The 18066-nt window shown below is 37.2% G+C and overlaps 1 pseudogene; it reads left to right on the top strand.

Annotated features, from left to right (window-relative positions):
- The first annotated feature begins 675 nt into the window (after positions 1-675).
- On the top strand, positions 676-17718 carry LOC116422773 (annotated as a pseudogene).
- The last annotated feature ends 348 nt before the right edge of the window (positions 17719-18066 follow it).

Consider the following 18066-nt stretch of genomic DNA (forward strand, 5'->3'; position numbering starts at 1 on the left):
TGTAAAGACAGAAGGCTGGTGGCTTGGAGGTTTAGGATAATGAGGGCAGTTTCTAAAATGTTGAGTCTGAAAAGTACATGGGATAGCAAATCAATGGAAAATGAAGAATAAGCAGTTTGTGATGTAGTGTTGGAAGTCAGGAGAGAGACTGAACCTGGAAACATAGATCTAGTAGTTTTCACCTTGGAGACAATATTTAAACATATGGGAACCATTGAAGTGTCATAAAACGAGCCAGCTGAAGAGACAATAAGGTCAGAGTTCAAGTTTAGTCTTAGCAAAAAACTGACTGTATTATCTTAGATAGTTCCTTAACCTCTCAATATCCCAGGGCAACATTTTATGAAGAAAAGTTGCAGATGAGAGGTAGTTCTTTATTGTTAGATAGAGTTCTCTACAATAATTGATTCATAGGTCTGGAAAAAATAAAAACATCATCATTATTATTACAGCTGTATGCCCTTGGTTCTAAACCTGGATTATCTTTTTTTTTTAATTAAAAAAAATTAATGTTCCAAAATCTAGCTAATGACCACTGTGGCTATACTTTGAGTGGTGGTAGGGCAAGTTTCCTTTTCCTCCTTGTTTTTCCTTTTCCTGTAAATTTCTCTTAATCATTTCTATTTTTTGAAGATGCTTTCACTTTCTCTTCTGCCTTAATAACTCTCTCGAGTTTCAGACTGCAGTCAGATGAAGCTTCAGTCCTGTGGAAGGCTAATTGCAGCCAGCATCTCCAAAGTCAGAGAGGCTTAGATAAGCCTATGCAATAGAGAAAGCAAGATATCACAAGGCCTGGAGAGCAAGTTTGATGGGGAGTGCAGGGATGTGGGTATCCTGAGAGAGGGGAGAATAAAAGAGAGTGAGAGAAAGAAAAGAGAGAAACATACAAACAGACAGATGCACAGCAGGCGAAACAGACAAAGAGGAAAAAAGAAACATATAGAGAGACAGAGAAAGAGACACAGAGGCAGGTTGATGCAGAGAGAGAGAAATATAGAGACAGAGAGAGATAGAGACAGAGACAGACATAGAGAGAGACAGAAAAGAGAGAGACAGAGAGAGACAGAGAGAGACAGAGAGAGACAGAGAGAGACAGAGAGAGACAGAGACAGAGAAAGACATGTGAGCCAGGAAGAGACAACGAGGAAGATTAGCAGTGACAGAAAGTGTCAATACTAATTAGAGAAATTGATCTATAGTCTTCTTTCTTGTTTGTTCTTCCTACTTTATGTATAAAAAAATATGTTGTTTCATGGAAACAATTTGGTAGTAGTTCTAATTTACTGATTTTTTTCAAAATAGTTTATATGTTATTGAGATTAATTGTTCTTCAAATTTTTTGTAGCATTCACACTTCTGTTTATTGGGATTTTTTCCCTAGGAAACTCATTTTTAGTTTCTTCTATCGCTTTTATAAATATGGAATTATTTAAATATTATATTACTTCTTTTAATGTGGGCAATGTGTAATTGTATAAACTCTCAGCTATTTAAGTTAGCTTCTTAATTTTATTGGCATATAGCTGAGAAAATAGCTATTAATTATTGCTTTAATTTCACTTTCTTTATTGTTGTATTCACTTTTAACATTTTTGATACTGATAAATTTTTTCTTTTCTTTTTCAATAATTAAAATTAGGTAAGTGTTCCTCTATTTTCCCCATAAAACCATCTGCTAGTTTCATTTATTATTTAATGCACTTTTTACAATAAAGTTTGTTTATCATTCCTGTCATTTGCATTTTATTTTGGTTTTTATTGTGGAGTTTTATTTCACTGTCTAGTTTTTTTTTTTTTTTTTTAACTCAGCTTTTAAGTCTTAGTTAAAGCAAGGCTCTGTTTCTAGCATGGAGGATGTACTTTCCCAAGCTTCAAGTGTTTTATGCAGCTGTTTCCAGAGCTCCTTTTAGGAACCTGGCCATAAGTACTCATTTCTGCTTCGAAACTGTTAGGAGTGTTCTCACCCCACACAGCTGTAAGATCGAGTGTTCTAAAGCAACAGAGTCCTTATTTAGTGTTAATTAAGCAACCTCTAGTGTTCTGAGACCTCCAGAAGCTACCATAGCCACCACTGCATATTCTTGGTTTGCTGGTTTCTCAAGGCCTTCTCACCTTACTGACAAACCTGCAGATCTTACAAGTTGCCTTTGTTATCTCTGATCTGAGAGGTCTAGAAACCAGCAATGTTTCTGATGACTGAGAAATTGCTAGTCCCGTTCCTACTTTTGAGGCCAGGGCCAGGACTGAACACAGGACTCCCTTGACCTTCTAAATTGTCTTTGACTGGAAAATGTTCTCCATCTTATTGGGTATTCTGATGCTATTAGAGTTATTATTTAAAGGAATTTGGAGAGGTCTGGGTAAGTGGTTGGGTGAATTCCTCTCTTCCTTCTGCCATCATAGCTTTGCCTCCTCTAGTTTTCTTTTTTTTATTGAATGCCCAATTCATTGATCTGTTATTTCTCTTTTTATTGATTTCCAAGCATATGAATGTTTGTGTGCATGCATGTATATACATCTATCTGTGTGTACATATGTATATATTTTTTCCTAAGTATTCTTTTGGATACATGTGGATGCATGTAACAATTCATCAGTTTTGGTATGTTGCCTTTTGACTTTAATATTTAGTAAAGCTATTGATTTTTTCCCATAGAATTAGAACATCATCACTTCTCTCTCTGGAGGTTAATTAGAATGAACAAATGAATTTTTAATCTATGCATCCAAGGTTCTTCATTGAATGTTTTAAAAATTGTATTATAGTCTAAAAATGCACTACTATTTCTGCTTTTCTGTATGAGTTTCCAAGGTTTTATGCTGTAATACATGCTAAATTTTTGTGAAGTTGTCATGCATATCCGTTCATTTCTATCTCCATATAGTTTTTTTCAGAAGTCTATCATCTCTACCTTCTCCAAATTTCCTCTCCTTAACTTCTTTATTCTTTATTTTATGGTTACATTTATTTGATTCTAATCGGGGATAAATTGAGGTCCCCCATTAATATAGTTTTACTTCGCATTCTTAAAGGAAAAGCTTATTAACTTGTTAACCTTTTCCTTTAAAAATTCAGAACCCCTCTTCTTTCTCTCTTCCTTTCTCCCTCCTTTCTTCTTGTTCTTGTTCTTGTTCTTCTTCTTCTTTCTTCTTTATCTTCCTCTTCCTCCTCTTCTTCTTCCTCTTCTTCTTCTTCTTCCTCCTCCTCCTCCTCTTTCTTTTTCTTCTTCTTCTCTCTCTGTCTGTCTCTCTCTGTCTCTCTCACATATACAGAAGCACAGCCATTTACATTTATTCTAATTCTGACTACTGCTTCTCTCCCCTTCACCTGTTCTTTATTATCCCTCTCCACTCTGTCCTGTTAGACTCATTCCCTTTTACTTTCCTGTTCAGTCAGATAGATTTCCTATGTCCCATTGAGTATACATGTGTATGTGTGTACACAAATTGTATATACATATACACATACTTATATAACTGTGTATCTGTGTGTATATCTGTATCTCTACATATTGTTTTCTCTTTGAACAAATTCACATGAAAATAAAGTTCAAATATTGCCCACTTTCACCCTTTTCCCTCTCCACTGTAAATACTCTTCCTTGTATATCTCTTTTATATAAGAAAAATTTCTTCATTATAATTCTTTTCAATTTCTTCTTATGCATCCTTTATTTCTCACCCTCCATTCTTTTATTGAAATTATCATAAAACAATCACTTCACACCCATGTCCTCTTTCTATGGAGAGTCCTTATAACTGATTGCATAATGTTCTCAAGTGTTGTCTTCTCATTTGGGAATATAAACTTTTTTTTTCCTGAGGCAATGGGATTTAAGTGACTTGCCCAGGGTCACACAGCTAGGAAATATGTATCTGAAGCTAGTTGCAGCAGCCTCTCTAAAGATGGAGGGGTTTAGATAAGCCCACGCGACAGAGAGGGCAGATACCACAAGGCCTGAGGAGCAAGGTTGGTGGAGAGGGCAGGGATGTGGGCATCGTGAGGGAGGGGAGAATGAGAGGAAACAAGAGTTTGAAATGAACACTAAGTGAGCCAAAGGATATATGAAAGGAACCCATAGGAGTGATGTTAGGCACAATCTAGGCTAATCTGTTCATTTTAAAAATGGGGAAACTAAATGGCAGAGAAAACAAGGGACTTCTGTGGCATTAATAGTGGCTTCAGGACTCAGAGTAAGAGTATTAAGAAGCAGAAAGAGACAAATGCTGGCACAGTTAATCAGTCATTAAGCACCTATTAAACCCTTGCTATGTGTCAGGTTCTGTGTTATGTTCTAGGCAGACAGAGACAACAATGAAAGAGTTCATGCTTAAGGGAAAAAGTGAGGAAAAGAGATAAAAAACATAGCACCAAGGGAAGAGACTCATAAATTGTGAACCTGGCATGAAATATATAAAGCAGTAAGATATAGACAAAAGATGTTGGGAACAGGGCAGGGGATGGGGAAGAAGGAGGAGAGACAGAAACATAGAACACACACACACACACACACACACACACACACACAGAAAATTTTAGCGAGAGACAAGTGCGCAAAGAAAAAGAACAAAGGAAGATGAGCAGATAGCAAAAGGCAGGAAAAGAGAAATAGAGAGAGTTTTGCTGGGTCTGATTAATCAGGTAGAAAGGGAGACCAGAATATTTAGGGATATCTGATGATTCAGGGATCTTAAGTCAGAGCTTCAATAGTTTTAGGCAAGCATAAGCTTCAGAAAGTCTCTGAAGTATCTAAGGTACCCTAAGGTAGAGTATTAGTGTATTCTCTTTTCATTTTCCTTTCTCTCTTTCATCTGGACCCACATCTTTGAAGTCTTCCTATGGGAAATTCACTTATGGGTGGCTCTTCAGGGCTTTGCTTGCTTTCCTTCCTCCAGGAAAGTGATATTAGGAACATTTGTTTCATTTGTATAAAATCTTTTTAATTAAGGTAGTTGAAATTGTCCATTTTACACGACTCTGTTCTCTAGCTCTTGTTTATTCATTGTTCACCTATCCATAAGTCTTGGAAATAATATGTTCCATGTTCAAATTTTCTTGTAATATCTCTCTTCACATTTAGATCATGTATCCATTTATTACTTTATCTTGGGAAATGGTGTAAGATACTGAGATGGGCCTAATTTCTGTCATACTGCTTTCCAGTTTTCCCAACAATTTTTATTTAACAAATAATGAATTCTTAAATCCAAATCTTATCTTTATATTTGTATCTTTATATAACCTACAAGGTTACTGTTTGTCATTTTTATAGCACAGTAATCCATCACAATCATCTACTATTACTTGTTTAGCTCGATCCCAATGAGTAAACATTCTCTCAATTTTCAATTCTTTGACATTACAAAAAGAGGTGCTACAAATCTTATTTTTTACATATAGGTTCTTTTCCTTTTATTTTTCCTTTTCCTTTAATCTCTTTGGAATACAGACCTAGTAGTAGAAGTATTGCTAGACCAAAGAGTATACACATGTTTAGGACACTTTTGGCACAATTGCAAATTGTTCTTCATTAGGGTTAGACAAAATTCAAACTCCACAATCTCTGCAATTGTGGGCCAATTTTTTTTTCAAGTGAATTCTAGTTTTTGTTATTTTCCTATTCTGCCTGTTAATAAATCTGATTGGTGTGAAGTGGTATTTCAGAGTTATTTTAATTTTCATTTTTGTAATTAATTGTATTTTGGAGTATTTTGATTCAGCTATTGATAGCTTTGATTTATTCCTTTGAAAAATGACTCTTCATACTTTCGATCATTTTTCAATGAGGAATGACTCTTATTCTTATAAATTTGGCTATTACCAGATACTTGCTTGTTTCCTGCTTCCTTTTCAATTATGTTTGTATTTGTTTTGTTTCTGCAAAACCTAATTTTATATTATTAAAATCCTCAACTTTGCCTTCCATGATCTTTTCTGTCTTTTATCATAAAATCATCTCTTATCCATAGATCTGACAGGCATTTTTTTTTTCATGCTCCACTAGTTTGCTTATTATCTCACTCTTTATTTCCACATCATGTACTTATGTGAACCTTAGCTTTAGTAAATGGTATGAATTATTGTTCTGTGCTTAATTTGTGCCAGAATGCTTTCTATTTTCTTCAACTGGTTTTGTCAAATTGCACTTTCCATCACCTTTTTTTGTCATTGATTTCCCTGATATTCTTGATAATTTTTCTTCCAGATGGATTTTTTATTTTTTCCAGCTCTATAATTCTTTGTTAGTTTCAATGGTATAACACTGATTAAGCAAATCAAGTTAGGTAGAATCATCATTTTTAGCATATTGGCTCAGCTCACCCTTGAGCAATACATTTTTCTTGAATTTTTTTATATCTGTTTTTACCTATGAATTGCATGCATATAGTTCCTTGATGTGTATTGACTCCTTCAGAAAAAAATGTACCATGTATTACAGCATAAAAACCTCAGTAACAAATGCATAAAAGAAGAAATGTTAAATGCATTCTATTCAATAAAGAACCTTGGGAACATAGATTCCTAATTCATTCTTTCATTCATTCTAATCTACCTCCAGAAAGAGAACTGAGGAACTGAGGAAATGACAAAAAGGTTTTATATTGTTTGCATTGAATTTAAATGGAACTTATCTTTTGCTTTCTTTATGCTTGTGTTTTTTGGTAACATATAGAAATCTTATAATTTATATGGATTTACTGCATTCCCTGAAAACTTTCTTAAAGGTGTTAATACTTCACACTAGTTTTTGAAGTTGATTCTCTATGTTTCTCTAAGGATTCATTAAGTTTCTCTTCTGCAAAGAGTCATAGGTTTGTTTCCTCATTGCGCATTCTTAATGCTTCAAATCTTTTCTTATTTTAATTCTATATCTCTCATTCCTAGTACAGTATTAATTTCTAATGCTGATAATGGATATCCTTTCTTCACTCTGATCTTTTTGGGAACTTTCTGTTCATCCACATTACCAATATTGCTTCCTTTTTGTTTTAGATAGATGGTACTTATAATTTTCAGTACAAGCTACAATGACTCATATGGTTTCTAGGGTTTTTTTCAGGAAAGAGTGTTGTGTTTTGTCAAAAACCTTTTCCTCCATCTTTGAAGTAATTATATGTCTTTTTTATATAATCAATTATACCTCGAGTTTTTCTAATATTGGACCAGTCCTTCATTCCTAATAAGGTTCATGTTGGAATCTTTACAAAGTGTTAAGCCATTAGAGTTGATAGAAACGATAATTACCTAATTTAGCATGGTTCAGTATGATTGATTTGATCTTAGAAGGAGATATTTTGGGCCAGAACTTGAAACAAGGTACTAAGTACAACTGATAGAAACGATGCTTGTGTTCACACCTTTAGAGAGCTCATAAGTATCTAAGTATTCAATGGAGTTCACACATTTGGGAGATTTCAGGCTTAGTATGAGATATCCGAATTCACACCTCCCTTAGGGCCAGAGAGCACTCTGGGAGATAACCCAGAATCCCTCTCCCTCCAGAAGGCAGAGTTAACAACTTTGGGAGATCATATATATATATATATATATATATATATATATATATATATATATATATATATATATAAAGCTCTTAGAGCTTCAGAGAGTTTTTGTTGGGAACCTTCCTAGGACTCGGAGAGGAGTACTCTGGGAGGAAGCCCACAAGCCCTATCTTCAAGGCAAGAGAGATTCATCGTATCTTCTGCCTTGGTGCTGCCTGGAGTCAGAAGGACAAACCTTTAGATTTGGAGACACTCGGGCGGAGCTCTTGGAACCAAGCCTAAGTTAACTGGGCTATATTGAAGGACACAATAAAAGATCTGAACTCTTTTATCACCTGGCTGTGTTTTGGAAAAAGAACACCAACAGATTCACCTGGTCATATTTCATAATCTTTGTGATATACTATTTTCTTTTTTAAAAAAAATTGCAGCAGAGGCAGGTATGTGGTGCAGTGTATAGGACACCAGCCTGGAAGTAAGGAGAATCTGAGCTCAAATCTAGCCTAAGACATTTAACACTTTCTAGCTGTGTGACCCTGGGCAAGTCATTTAACCCCAATTGCCTCAGCAAAAAAAAAAAAAAAAAAAAAAAAGCAACAATATTCATTAGAGAAATTGAACTATAGTATTCTTTCTTTTTTGTTGCTCCTCCTACTTCAGGTATTAAAACTGTGTGTCATGTTATGAATTTAGTGAAATTCATATTTTTTTTCTCAAATACTTTATATGGTATTAGAATCAATTGTTTTTCAAAGTTTTGGTAGAATTCACTTGAAAATCCTTTTGTTCTTTGGGATTTTTCCCCTAGGAAACTTATTAATAACTTGTTCTAATCCTCCTTCCGCAATGGGATTATTTAAGTATTCTACTTCTTCTGTTAATCTGGGCAATTTATTGTTTCATGAACATCTATTTTATTTAACTTATTAGTTTTATTTGTATATACCTGGAAAAGGTAGGTACTAATTATTGATTAGAATGAATGAAAGAATGAATTATGAATCTGTTCCCAAGGTTCTTTATCGAATAGAATGCATTTAATATTTCTTCTTTTCTGCATTTGTTTCTGAGTTTTTTATGCTGTAATATATGGTACATTTTTCTGAAATTGTCATGTACTGGTGAAAAATAGACATACTCCATTTTGTTTGCACTTAATTTTTTTTCTTTATTGTGTCTTGATGTCTCATAGAATCATTAGGCTCCACTTGTCCAATTCTAGTTTTTAAGGAACTTTTTATTTGTATCTTGAGTGTCCCTGTCACCATAGTATGACATAAGGTTTTAAAATGCAGGCTATGGAATTTATATTTTTATCTTTAGTTCTGGGCAGAAATTTTCCAAATTAGCTAAAGATGAACCTATTCTAAGAAGATATAAAAGGGTACAAAAAATAGAAGATGAGACCTCAGTGAAATGAGGGATATTTGCTATTCTTTTGGGGAGAGAGGATTGAGCCACATGATTCATTTAAATTATTTTCTATTTTTGCTCTGACTCCTCCACTCTAGCTCCTTACTAATCTCCAAATGCTGCAAACCCAAATAACCAAGCCTTTGTGCTTCCATAAATAATATATATATATATATATATATATATATAGGCAGCTTCAGGGACAGAGTATATATATTTTCTGTGGGGTTCTTCCTACATGTGACACCTTCCCAAAATACCTTCTGTGCCATATTTCTCCCAAAGTAAAAACACCTTTTGACTGATGTTCTGTACTGTTCTACAGCCATGGCCACACCAGGGAATAATGAAGGTGAACCACATCTTAATGACCCAAGAAAAAGAAACTTGGAAGACAAGTTAAAAGAATTGGGACTGGATGCCCAACGTTGGATACCTATACTGCAGGAACACCTGGGTGTGACCTCTGTCCAAGCTTTACAACATGTAAAACACAAGGAAATCCTGACACTAAAATCCCAGGCAAACCATCCTTGGGAGAAACGGGCACTGGAGAAACTTCTTTCACTGTGTAACAGTCAGGGATCAGAGGAAATGCAAGAGAAACACTGGGAGCTAGTGAAGAAGAGGCAAGAGCAGGCACAGTCAGCCCTGAATGAATTGAGGGAGATGCAGGCAGCAGGTAAAAGCCGTGAAGAGGTGATTGTGAGGGAGAAAGAAGAGGAGCTGAGGCAGGCCATGGAAATCCCAGCCAAATACTGGCCTCTCTCTGAGAAACCCCTAGTGGAAGTCATAGAAAACATGAAGAGAAACCTCAGTCTCATGGAAAGCACTCTGTCCCATAGGGAGAATCTTCCTGACAGGGAGCTCCTCAAAAGGGTGTCAGGTGGCCTAGCCCTGCAGGGGATTTACCAAACCAACCACCCAGAGGACCTTTTGGAGAAGAGAGAAGAACTGATCAGCCTTCCAGAGAACTTCTTCCTGCTCAATCCACAACAGAGAAGTGGGATGGAAACAAAAAGGTTTTTGTCTTCGAATGACGAGTCCATGTTTACCCAAAGCATGGAGATATTGGGCTTCAGTGTTAGCTTCTTGGCTAAGGGTGGAGGCTGGGGATTGAATCTAGAGACCAGCACCAAGGACAGCAGATCTTCTGACTCCAGAGATGTCCAAAAGTCACACTCTGAGGAAACTTACTCATGCACCACCAAGTTCTGCTATATCCCACTGGCCTCCTGCCACTTTGCACGGGATCAGCTCCACCTTTCCAAGTCAGCTTTGCAAGAGTTAAAGCAGCTGGAGGAACTTCTGAGCTACTCTAATAGTGCAGAAACCCATTCCCTGCTGAAGCAGAGATGTGAGGCATTCTTTAAAAGGTTTGGCTCTCATGTGAACCAGGGTCCATTGCACTTGGGAGGAGTTTTCTGGTGGAAAGCTGTAGCTGCAGGTTTCAGGTCAGAGGCACTGCACGATGTGAAGCGCCAAGCCTCAGAAGCACTCGATAGGTACATTGGAGGCAGCTACAGTGGTTTTGGGGTGACAGCTGCAGCCAGTGCAAATGTGTCAAACTCTCAGTCTCAAATGAGTTCTCAGAATACAAGCTCCACTAATTTACAAACAAGATTCGAAATGTCTGTATACCAAACAGGAGGCCCCCCAGAGGTAGATTCTCTCCCACAGTGGAAAGCTGGTCTTGTGGCCAGTAACCACAGCTGGTGTATCATTGACCGAGGGTATCAGCTAGTGCCTGTCTGGGACATAATTCTGTCTAACCACAGACAAGATTTTCAGGATCCTCTTCAAGTGACTCGTTGCCTCACAAGCATTTACACAAACCTGACTGGCAGACATGTAAGCATCCAGGATGGAGAGGAGCTACTGAGTGCAGGGAGGGATGCCAGGTCATTAATAGAAGAAGTGAAATCCTGGGAAATCACTGAGCCTCAGGAGAAACTGATGAAACTGATCAATTTTCAGCAAAAGCTGAGTGAGAAAACCAGGAACTATAACATCTGGATTAAGATCTGTCTTACAGACCCAACTTTGCAGCAGTTCTTGGTGGACATTGTCAATTTTTGCAAGGACTTCCCAGTTCAAGAAATCAAATTAATTAAACACCATTTGCGCAGCCTTTTATATCCTCATGTCTATGAAGTGAAGGACTTCCCACAGAGACACTCAATTATGCAGTGGATTTTCCACTCAACAAAGAAGAAACAAGATATCCGTGTCACAGAGTTTGCTGATTTCATTCAACTCTTAGAAAAGGCAAAGAATGACCTTCTTGAAATCAATCACACCTCTGAGTACTTAGAAAAGTTAGAAGAAGCTCAAAGGAAGGCCACTTATGAGATCAGTTTGTCTCTCAGCTCCTTTCTGAAGGCCTTAAAAGAGGCAGAAGATTCAGGAATATATCTACTGCTCCTCTTTATTGCAGCTGGTGCCGGTTACAAGGAGGAAAGCCAAACTTTCCATTGTCTCCTTGGATATGAAGAATTAAATTTCCTGTTATGTGAAATGAAAGAAGCCCATGAAAAATACCAGGGCCTTCATCAGAAATCTGAGTATAGGGCTCAAGCATTCCTCCTGTTAACAGGGCTCACAGTGACTCCAGGACCTATTGGTGTGTCTGCAGAAGAAAAGAAGCAACGTTTAGAGCTTATGCAATTTCACATGGGACAGTCATGGTCCAAAGAAGTGCGTCATGTCCTCTTGAAACCGAGAGTCAGTCATGATTGGGAAACTCTGGAGAAAGACCTGAATTTGCTCATCAATGGAGAACATGAGGCTACACTGAATTGTCTACAGATAGAGCAGGTGAAAAAAGAGTTAGAAAGTGTCTTTCATGGAAAGGAAAAGACCCAAGAACCAGAACCCTGTATCATCAAACAGCATGAAGTGATACAAAATTCTGACTTTCTAGACTTAGCCAAGAGACTTGGGCTGGAGGATTTCTATCCAAGGAAGATGGGCCGAGCAGATTTTCATGTGATTTACAAGGCTTCTGTGCATGACAGTCAGCCAGACACAGAAAGACAATTACCATTTTATTTCCTACAGAAGCTGTTGATGCTGGATTACCGACTGAGATACTTAGTGTGCAAAGATGATGGAGACACAATGGCCAGTGGGACACTGACTCTGACAAATCTTAAAGAGGACGCTTCAGATCCTTATGATGATTTGTTTGATGAGAGTGACACTTCTTCTGTTCTCTTGTCCACAGACCGGCCTCACATTCACCCAATGGACATCCAGATGATGATTTTTCACTGTGCAGATGATTTCATGAGACAATACATTTCAAACAAACTGGCCATTTGTCAGTTTGCTCTCCCCTTTGTGGTGCCCAATCCCTGTTCTTCAGTAATAGAATTCCCACTGTGGTCTCTCAGCCAAATCAAGAGAAGCTGGAGAGAGGTGAAGAAATCAGGGGGAGAAGACACAATCATTAACTTTAATAACCAACTCATCTCCCAGGCACCCATTCCCATTGTGTCCTTTATAAGGGTTGTGAATTCTGCTTCTTCTTCCAAATCTCAGATTTTGAACTCTCTGCTAAGTAAGCATAAGCACGATGTTTTTTTCCACCGTGATTGCCGAGGCAACAGCAAATCCAGCCTGTTAATGGGAGGTCTGGTTGAAATCTCCTGGTTCTGTCCAGGGGGGAGAGATGAGGACAGATTTGAAAGCTGTGTTGCCTTCACTAATCTGCATGGAGATGCCAAAGATCATGAGGCACAGCTCAGATTCCTGCAGGACATTTCTTCAGTCACAGTGGTCCTTGTATCTGCTTCTGATAAAAATGAGAGCACTAGGAATATGGTTCGGGTCCTGTGGAAGTCAGCCAAACCTTTGGTTTGTTTGTTTGATGACAAAGAGAAGACTGTGGGCAGTGATGTTGGTGAGAAAGTGAGGATTGGGATCAGGAATAGAAATGAGGCTGAATTAATGGATGAACTCTCAGGTGTCATCAAGCGGTTGCTGAAATCTTCAGGTCCCTTTCTCACTCTGGAAGACTGTGCTAAAATTGCTCGCCAGCATGGCTTTCTTGTAGATGTGGACAGGAAGGAATGTCAAGAGGCCAAAGAAAAGGCAGAGGTTGTGATGGCCCTTATGAAAGAAATAAAATTGTCTAAAATGAAGGAGAAATTGCTGCCCCTTCAAGGAGAACTTTGGCACCAGTGGTGTAAAAAGGATAAGGAGCTTTGTCACCTGAGAGAGAAGGGGAACCGCAGCCTTGAACAGCACAAAAGTGAGATTGAGAAAGAAAAGCAAATAATAAGACAGGCACAGCTACAGAAAATATGTCCTCTCAATGACTTGATGAGATCAGTTCTTGTAATCCTTTACTCTTACTCAGGGAAAGACAACAGCACCAAGCTGTACTTCCTTCAGTGGCTCAGTATGTTTATGGACAACTTGACCAGAGGTGAGTTGGAAAAACTTCAGAAGAGGTACAACCACTTGTGGTCCTTGGTGCTGGCAGAAAACCAAAAGGAATCAGTGAATGTGTCCTTGAAAGATCACCAAGTAGAACTAGAGTCTGTCTCCAAGGACATCAGGGATTCCTCATTGGGTACTGAACATCTCCTGAGAGAGGTTGGCCAGATTTATGAAGCTTTGGAAGAAACTTCATCACAAAGGTACACTTTGTCCTCCCTTCCTGAAATTGCTGCGGACCTGATGATTTCTGGGTTCCCCCTTGAGCTGATGGATGGGGATGCTTCCTATGTACCTCTGACATGGGTAGCAGCTGTTTTTGACAGATTAATTAAGAAAATTGGAGATGTAAAGATCTTTGTTCTTTCTGTTCTTGGCCTCCAAAGCACAGGGAAGTCCACTCTGTTGAATGCTATGTTTGGTTTGCAGTTTAATGTCAGTGCAGGGCGATGCACAAGGGGAGCTTACATGCAGTTGCTAAAGGTGGAGAAGACACTCTGGGAAGAACTGGGCTTTGGTTTTGTCCTTGTGATTGATACAGAAGGACTCCGGGCCCCAGAACTCGCCTGTAAATCACAGAATCGGGATAATGAGCTGGCCACTTTTGTTATTGGACTTGGAAACCTGACCTTGATCAATATATTTGGAGAGAATCCTTCAGAAATGCAAGATATCTTGCAAATTGCTCTCCAGGCTTTTCTGCGAATGAAGCAAGTGAACATTTTCCCAAGTTGCCTCTTTGTGCATCAGAATGTGGGTGAAATCACTGCCAAAGATCAAAACATGGAAGGAAGAAGGAGATTGCAGCAGAGACTGGATGAAATGGCAGCCACAGCTGCAGAACAGGAACAGTTATCAGATATCAGCCACTTCAGTGATGTCATTCGGTTTGATGTTAATACGCATGTCCATTACTTTGCCCATCTGTGGGAAGGGGATCCTCCAATGGCCCCTCCCAACCCCAGTTATAGCCACAATATCCAGGAACTAAAAAGAGGAATTCTTTTGGCTGCCAAAAAAGAATCTAGAGGCAGCATCCTGAAGGTTTCTGAGGTGAAAGTCCGGATCCAGGATTTGTGGAAAGCCTTGTTGAATGAAAATTTTATCTTCAGCTTTAGGAATACTCGGGAGGTCATGGTCATGATCAAACTTGAGACTATGTATAACAACTGGACCTGGAATTTAAGAAGTCATGTGTTAGGGTTACAGAACCAACTGACCAATCAGATTCAGAATGGGGAAATTCAGGATCTCCCAAGAAGTTTGATTGAAACGAATATTGCAGAAAAATATGAAGCTGTCAGGCAAGAGCTTCAAACTTATTTTGATGATGATCCAGAGAATGAAATCCTGATCCAGTGGAAGGGAAACTTTGAGAACAAACTGGAGAAATCTTCAAGAGGCAATTTGTTTCAGAAAGCATTAGAAAGTCCACTGATCTCCTTAGTAAGGAAAGGTCAAGATAAACTGAATAAAAGAAATCAGAATATGAAAAAGACTTTTTATTAAGAAGCAGAGATGTGGCTCTTTCCTATCTTGTAAAGAATTAATGAGGAGGAGCTAAGAAAATATTCATTCCACTCTGGACAAAATGGGTCCATGAAGTATCTCAAATTCCTCCTGTGGAACATCCCAAAATTGATGTAGATTTGGAGAATGTCTTCTGACTATTTTAAACAGGAGTGCACTGTACAAGCAAACTTGGAGATCATTGCGTTGGAAACATTTTTCCATTGATTATGAGAAACATGTGAAAATAAGAAGATTTGGAAAGGTTCTCACACACCCTCCCTAGCAGGGAGTGATAAAGAGATATAGATGAAACTACCAAAGATTACTGACCTGTCATGGTAAAATTGAATCTAAATTGAAAATGCAAATGGATTATGATAAAAGTTACTTCCATGAACTACTGCAAAGTTGATAGACAAGCACACTGATTCTGCATCTGATGAGGCACGGTACACATTTACAAATGAATACAAAAATAGATTTGTCCTTATGCTTATGCTATAGAGCAGCATTTTTTAGGGACATGCCACAGCGTTCAGGAAGCCCATGATCCTGTCATATACCTAGAAAACAGAGAGAGGATTTCTTTATGTGTTTTAAGATTTCTTGCCAAGTGCAACCTCTATCACAGCATTTGCCGACTTCCATGGAAGCTCATTGCTTCCTTAGATATATACTATTTGGAAAAAAGATAGCCCTTGGACCTTGCTGGGACATTAGGGCTAACTCTCCTGCCTTTAATGGAAATAAACCAACTTGGAGAAACACATTTTCATCTCTCTGGCTAAGGAAGAAAACTTGAGGATTATTCAATATATTCATACACCAAAGAAATTTTTGAGAAAATTAAAAAGAGATCCGACATATTGTGTGGTAGGGAAATGAGACACTGAAGAATTTTGTAAATAACAGTCTGGAACATTTTAAGAAAATCATTTTCTCTGCTATTCATGAATCAACTCTGGTGGCTAAGGACCAAAATATCTGTATCTGTGTGGTTAGACACATTGTGTAAAAAATCTAGGGTGTCATTTGACCTTCCAAGAGAAGAGCTAAAATATTGAACACCAGGTGATAACTGACATTGAATTCCTCAAAGAAGCCATGAATGAATATCTAGATACTGGAATCCAAAACATTGGAGAAAATTGGAAAGGATATTTCTTAACGAAAATTGAATCTGACACTCGACCATGCCTCTGATCCAGCTTATGGCTGTTGGAAGCAATGTCCCTTTGTAACCAATTGCAAAATACGGTCACAAATCATTGTGAAGACCACAGTGTCCCTTCCATCGTTCTAATGCTGTTCGGCATTGGCACAAGACTTATGAGTTTTCAATTGATTTCTGCACCACTTGTATGGCAAGTGATGATATGTTTATTCTTCCTGATGATAGGCGTATCCCATATAAGACTTATCGTCAGGCAGGTGGTGAATATGCCACATGGAGCATCACTCCAGACACATCTGCCCAACCATACTGGAAATGGTTTGTGTGTCGCTTCAGATCAGAATTGGAAGAGAAGTACAACATCAAATTCGAGAACAGAGGTCAGATTCCTGAAAATTGGTTCAGAATCACCAAAGAAGATGTTCTGAATGACCTGAATAAATAATGATTCTTAGTGACACTAAGGAGCCTAAATGCAGAGCATTGTGAGAACTTGTTCTCTTGGCAACTTTTTCAAAGATGAATATTGGAAACATAGGATTACCAGACATAATGCAGTAATCGTCAAAGCTCTGTATCATTGGTTTAAAAAAATGTGATTTTTTCAGACAGAGTAGACAACTGAGAACCTAAAGCACTTGTTCTTAATTTGAGTTTTCAATAAGCAAAAATATAAATTATTTATGGATGAACCTTTTTTGGGAAAAATTGTTGGAAAGATCTCAAAAGGAGCTTCATAGAAATAGAATATCAGCTAGCATCAAATATCAGTGTAAGTAAAAATAGGTGTATAACCTCCATCATAAAAGAATTTAACCTTAGAAAATTATCAAAAAATAGAAAAGATAGCTTTCTTGTCTATCTTATCTAATCTTATACATACATTATAGAATATTGAAAATATTTTACCCCTCAAATTAACATAGATCTTATAGGAAGCATTTGGGTTAAATGGGAAAATATTTTTACATCAACTATTTGTGACAAGATACAAAAAAATTTTCAATTAACAAATACATAATATAAAAAGTTCCATTTTCTATTAGATTAAATGTTGGAAGGAAATAAATGTACAGAGTTCAAAAGAAAATGTTTAAAGTTTTAGTAACCATTAAGAAAATAATCCTGAAAACCACTATTAATAGAAACCAGAATTGCAACAACCCAGAGGTTTTACCTCATACCAATCTAGCTGGAAACAATGACAAGAGGTAAAAGTAATCAACTATTTTTAGGCAGTGGTATTGTAGAAAGGCAGATAGAGTAAAGGTACAAGATTAAAATGTAATTGGGAAATATTTAACAAACTACATGAAAATACAATAAAACACAGATAATATGAGGTTCTTTAAATCAATATGCGTCCACACAGATTGATATTCATGATTTATTCATCTCCCTTTCTATTTGAATTTGACGTATTGTACGAAAGCATCAATGGGTGGAACTGTGATTTTTTTGCACATATCCATTCTGGAAAATTATTTAAAATTACACAAATTAAGCGGTGAACGTGTACATATCACTTCATTCAATGATTCTGTTCAGAGACATAAATCCTGAGATTGTCAAAAAGAAAAAAAGATTTGTTTCAGACAAAAATAGTTCCAAAACCACTTTTTATGGAAGGAAGGAACTGGAACAAAGTAAAGTCTATCAATAGGCAATTACTGAAAAAATTGTGGTTTCAATATAGTGACATATTGTGAAATATTAATTATAGATCAATCATTTATTTTTATTCATATGCCTTAATTACACATATAATTTAGTTGTTATAAATCATAGTAGATTAAGAAGTATCTATGAGATTTTCCATATGTTGATAGGGCATTGATTCCAGCTATATCCCCTGTTAACCAAAATCATCCCTGCTATTGGAAGCCTTTTTTTCATTTATGTTTCTTATTTCTATTATGAGTCTTATTGTAGATTTAAGTCATAGTTATTCCATGATCAAATATAAAGGAAAACACCCTGAGGATTGCTCACTGTCAAAATTCCCCGTTCTCATGAAA

This window comes from Sarcophilus harrisii, chromosome 3 (genome assembly GCF_902635505.1).
Source record: "Sarcophilus harrisii chromosome 3, mSarHar1.11, whole genome shotgun sequence".
Taxonomy (NCBI): Eukaryota; Metazoa; Chordata; class Mammalia; order Dasyuromorphia; family Dasyuridae; genus Sarcophilus; species Sarcophilus harrisii.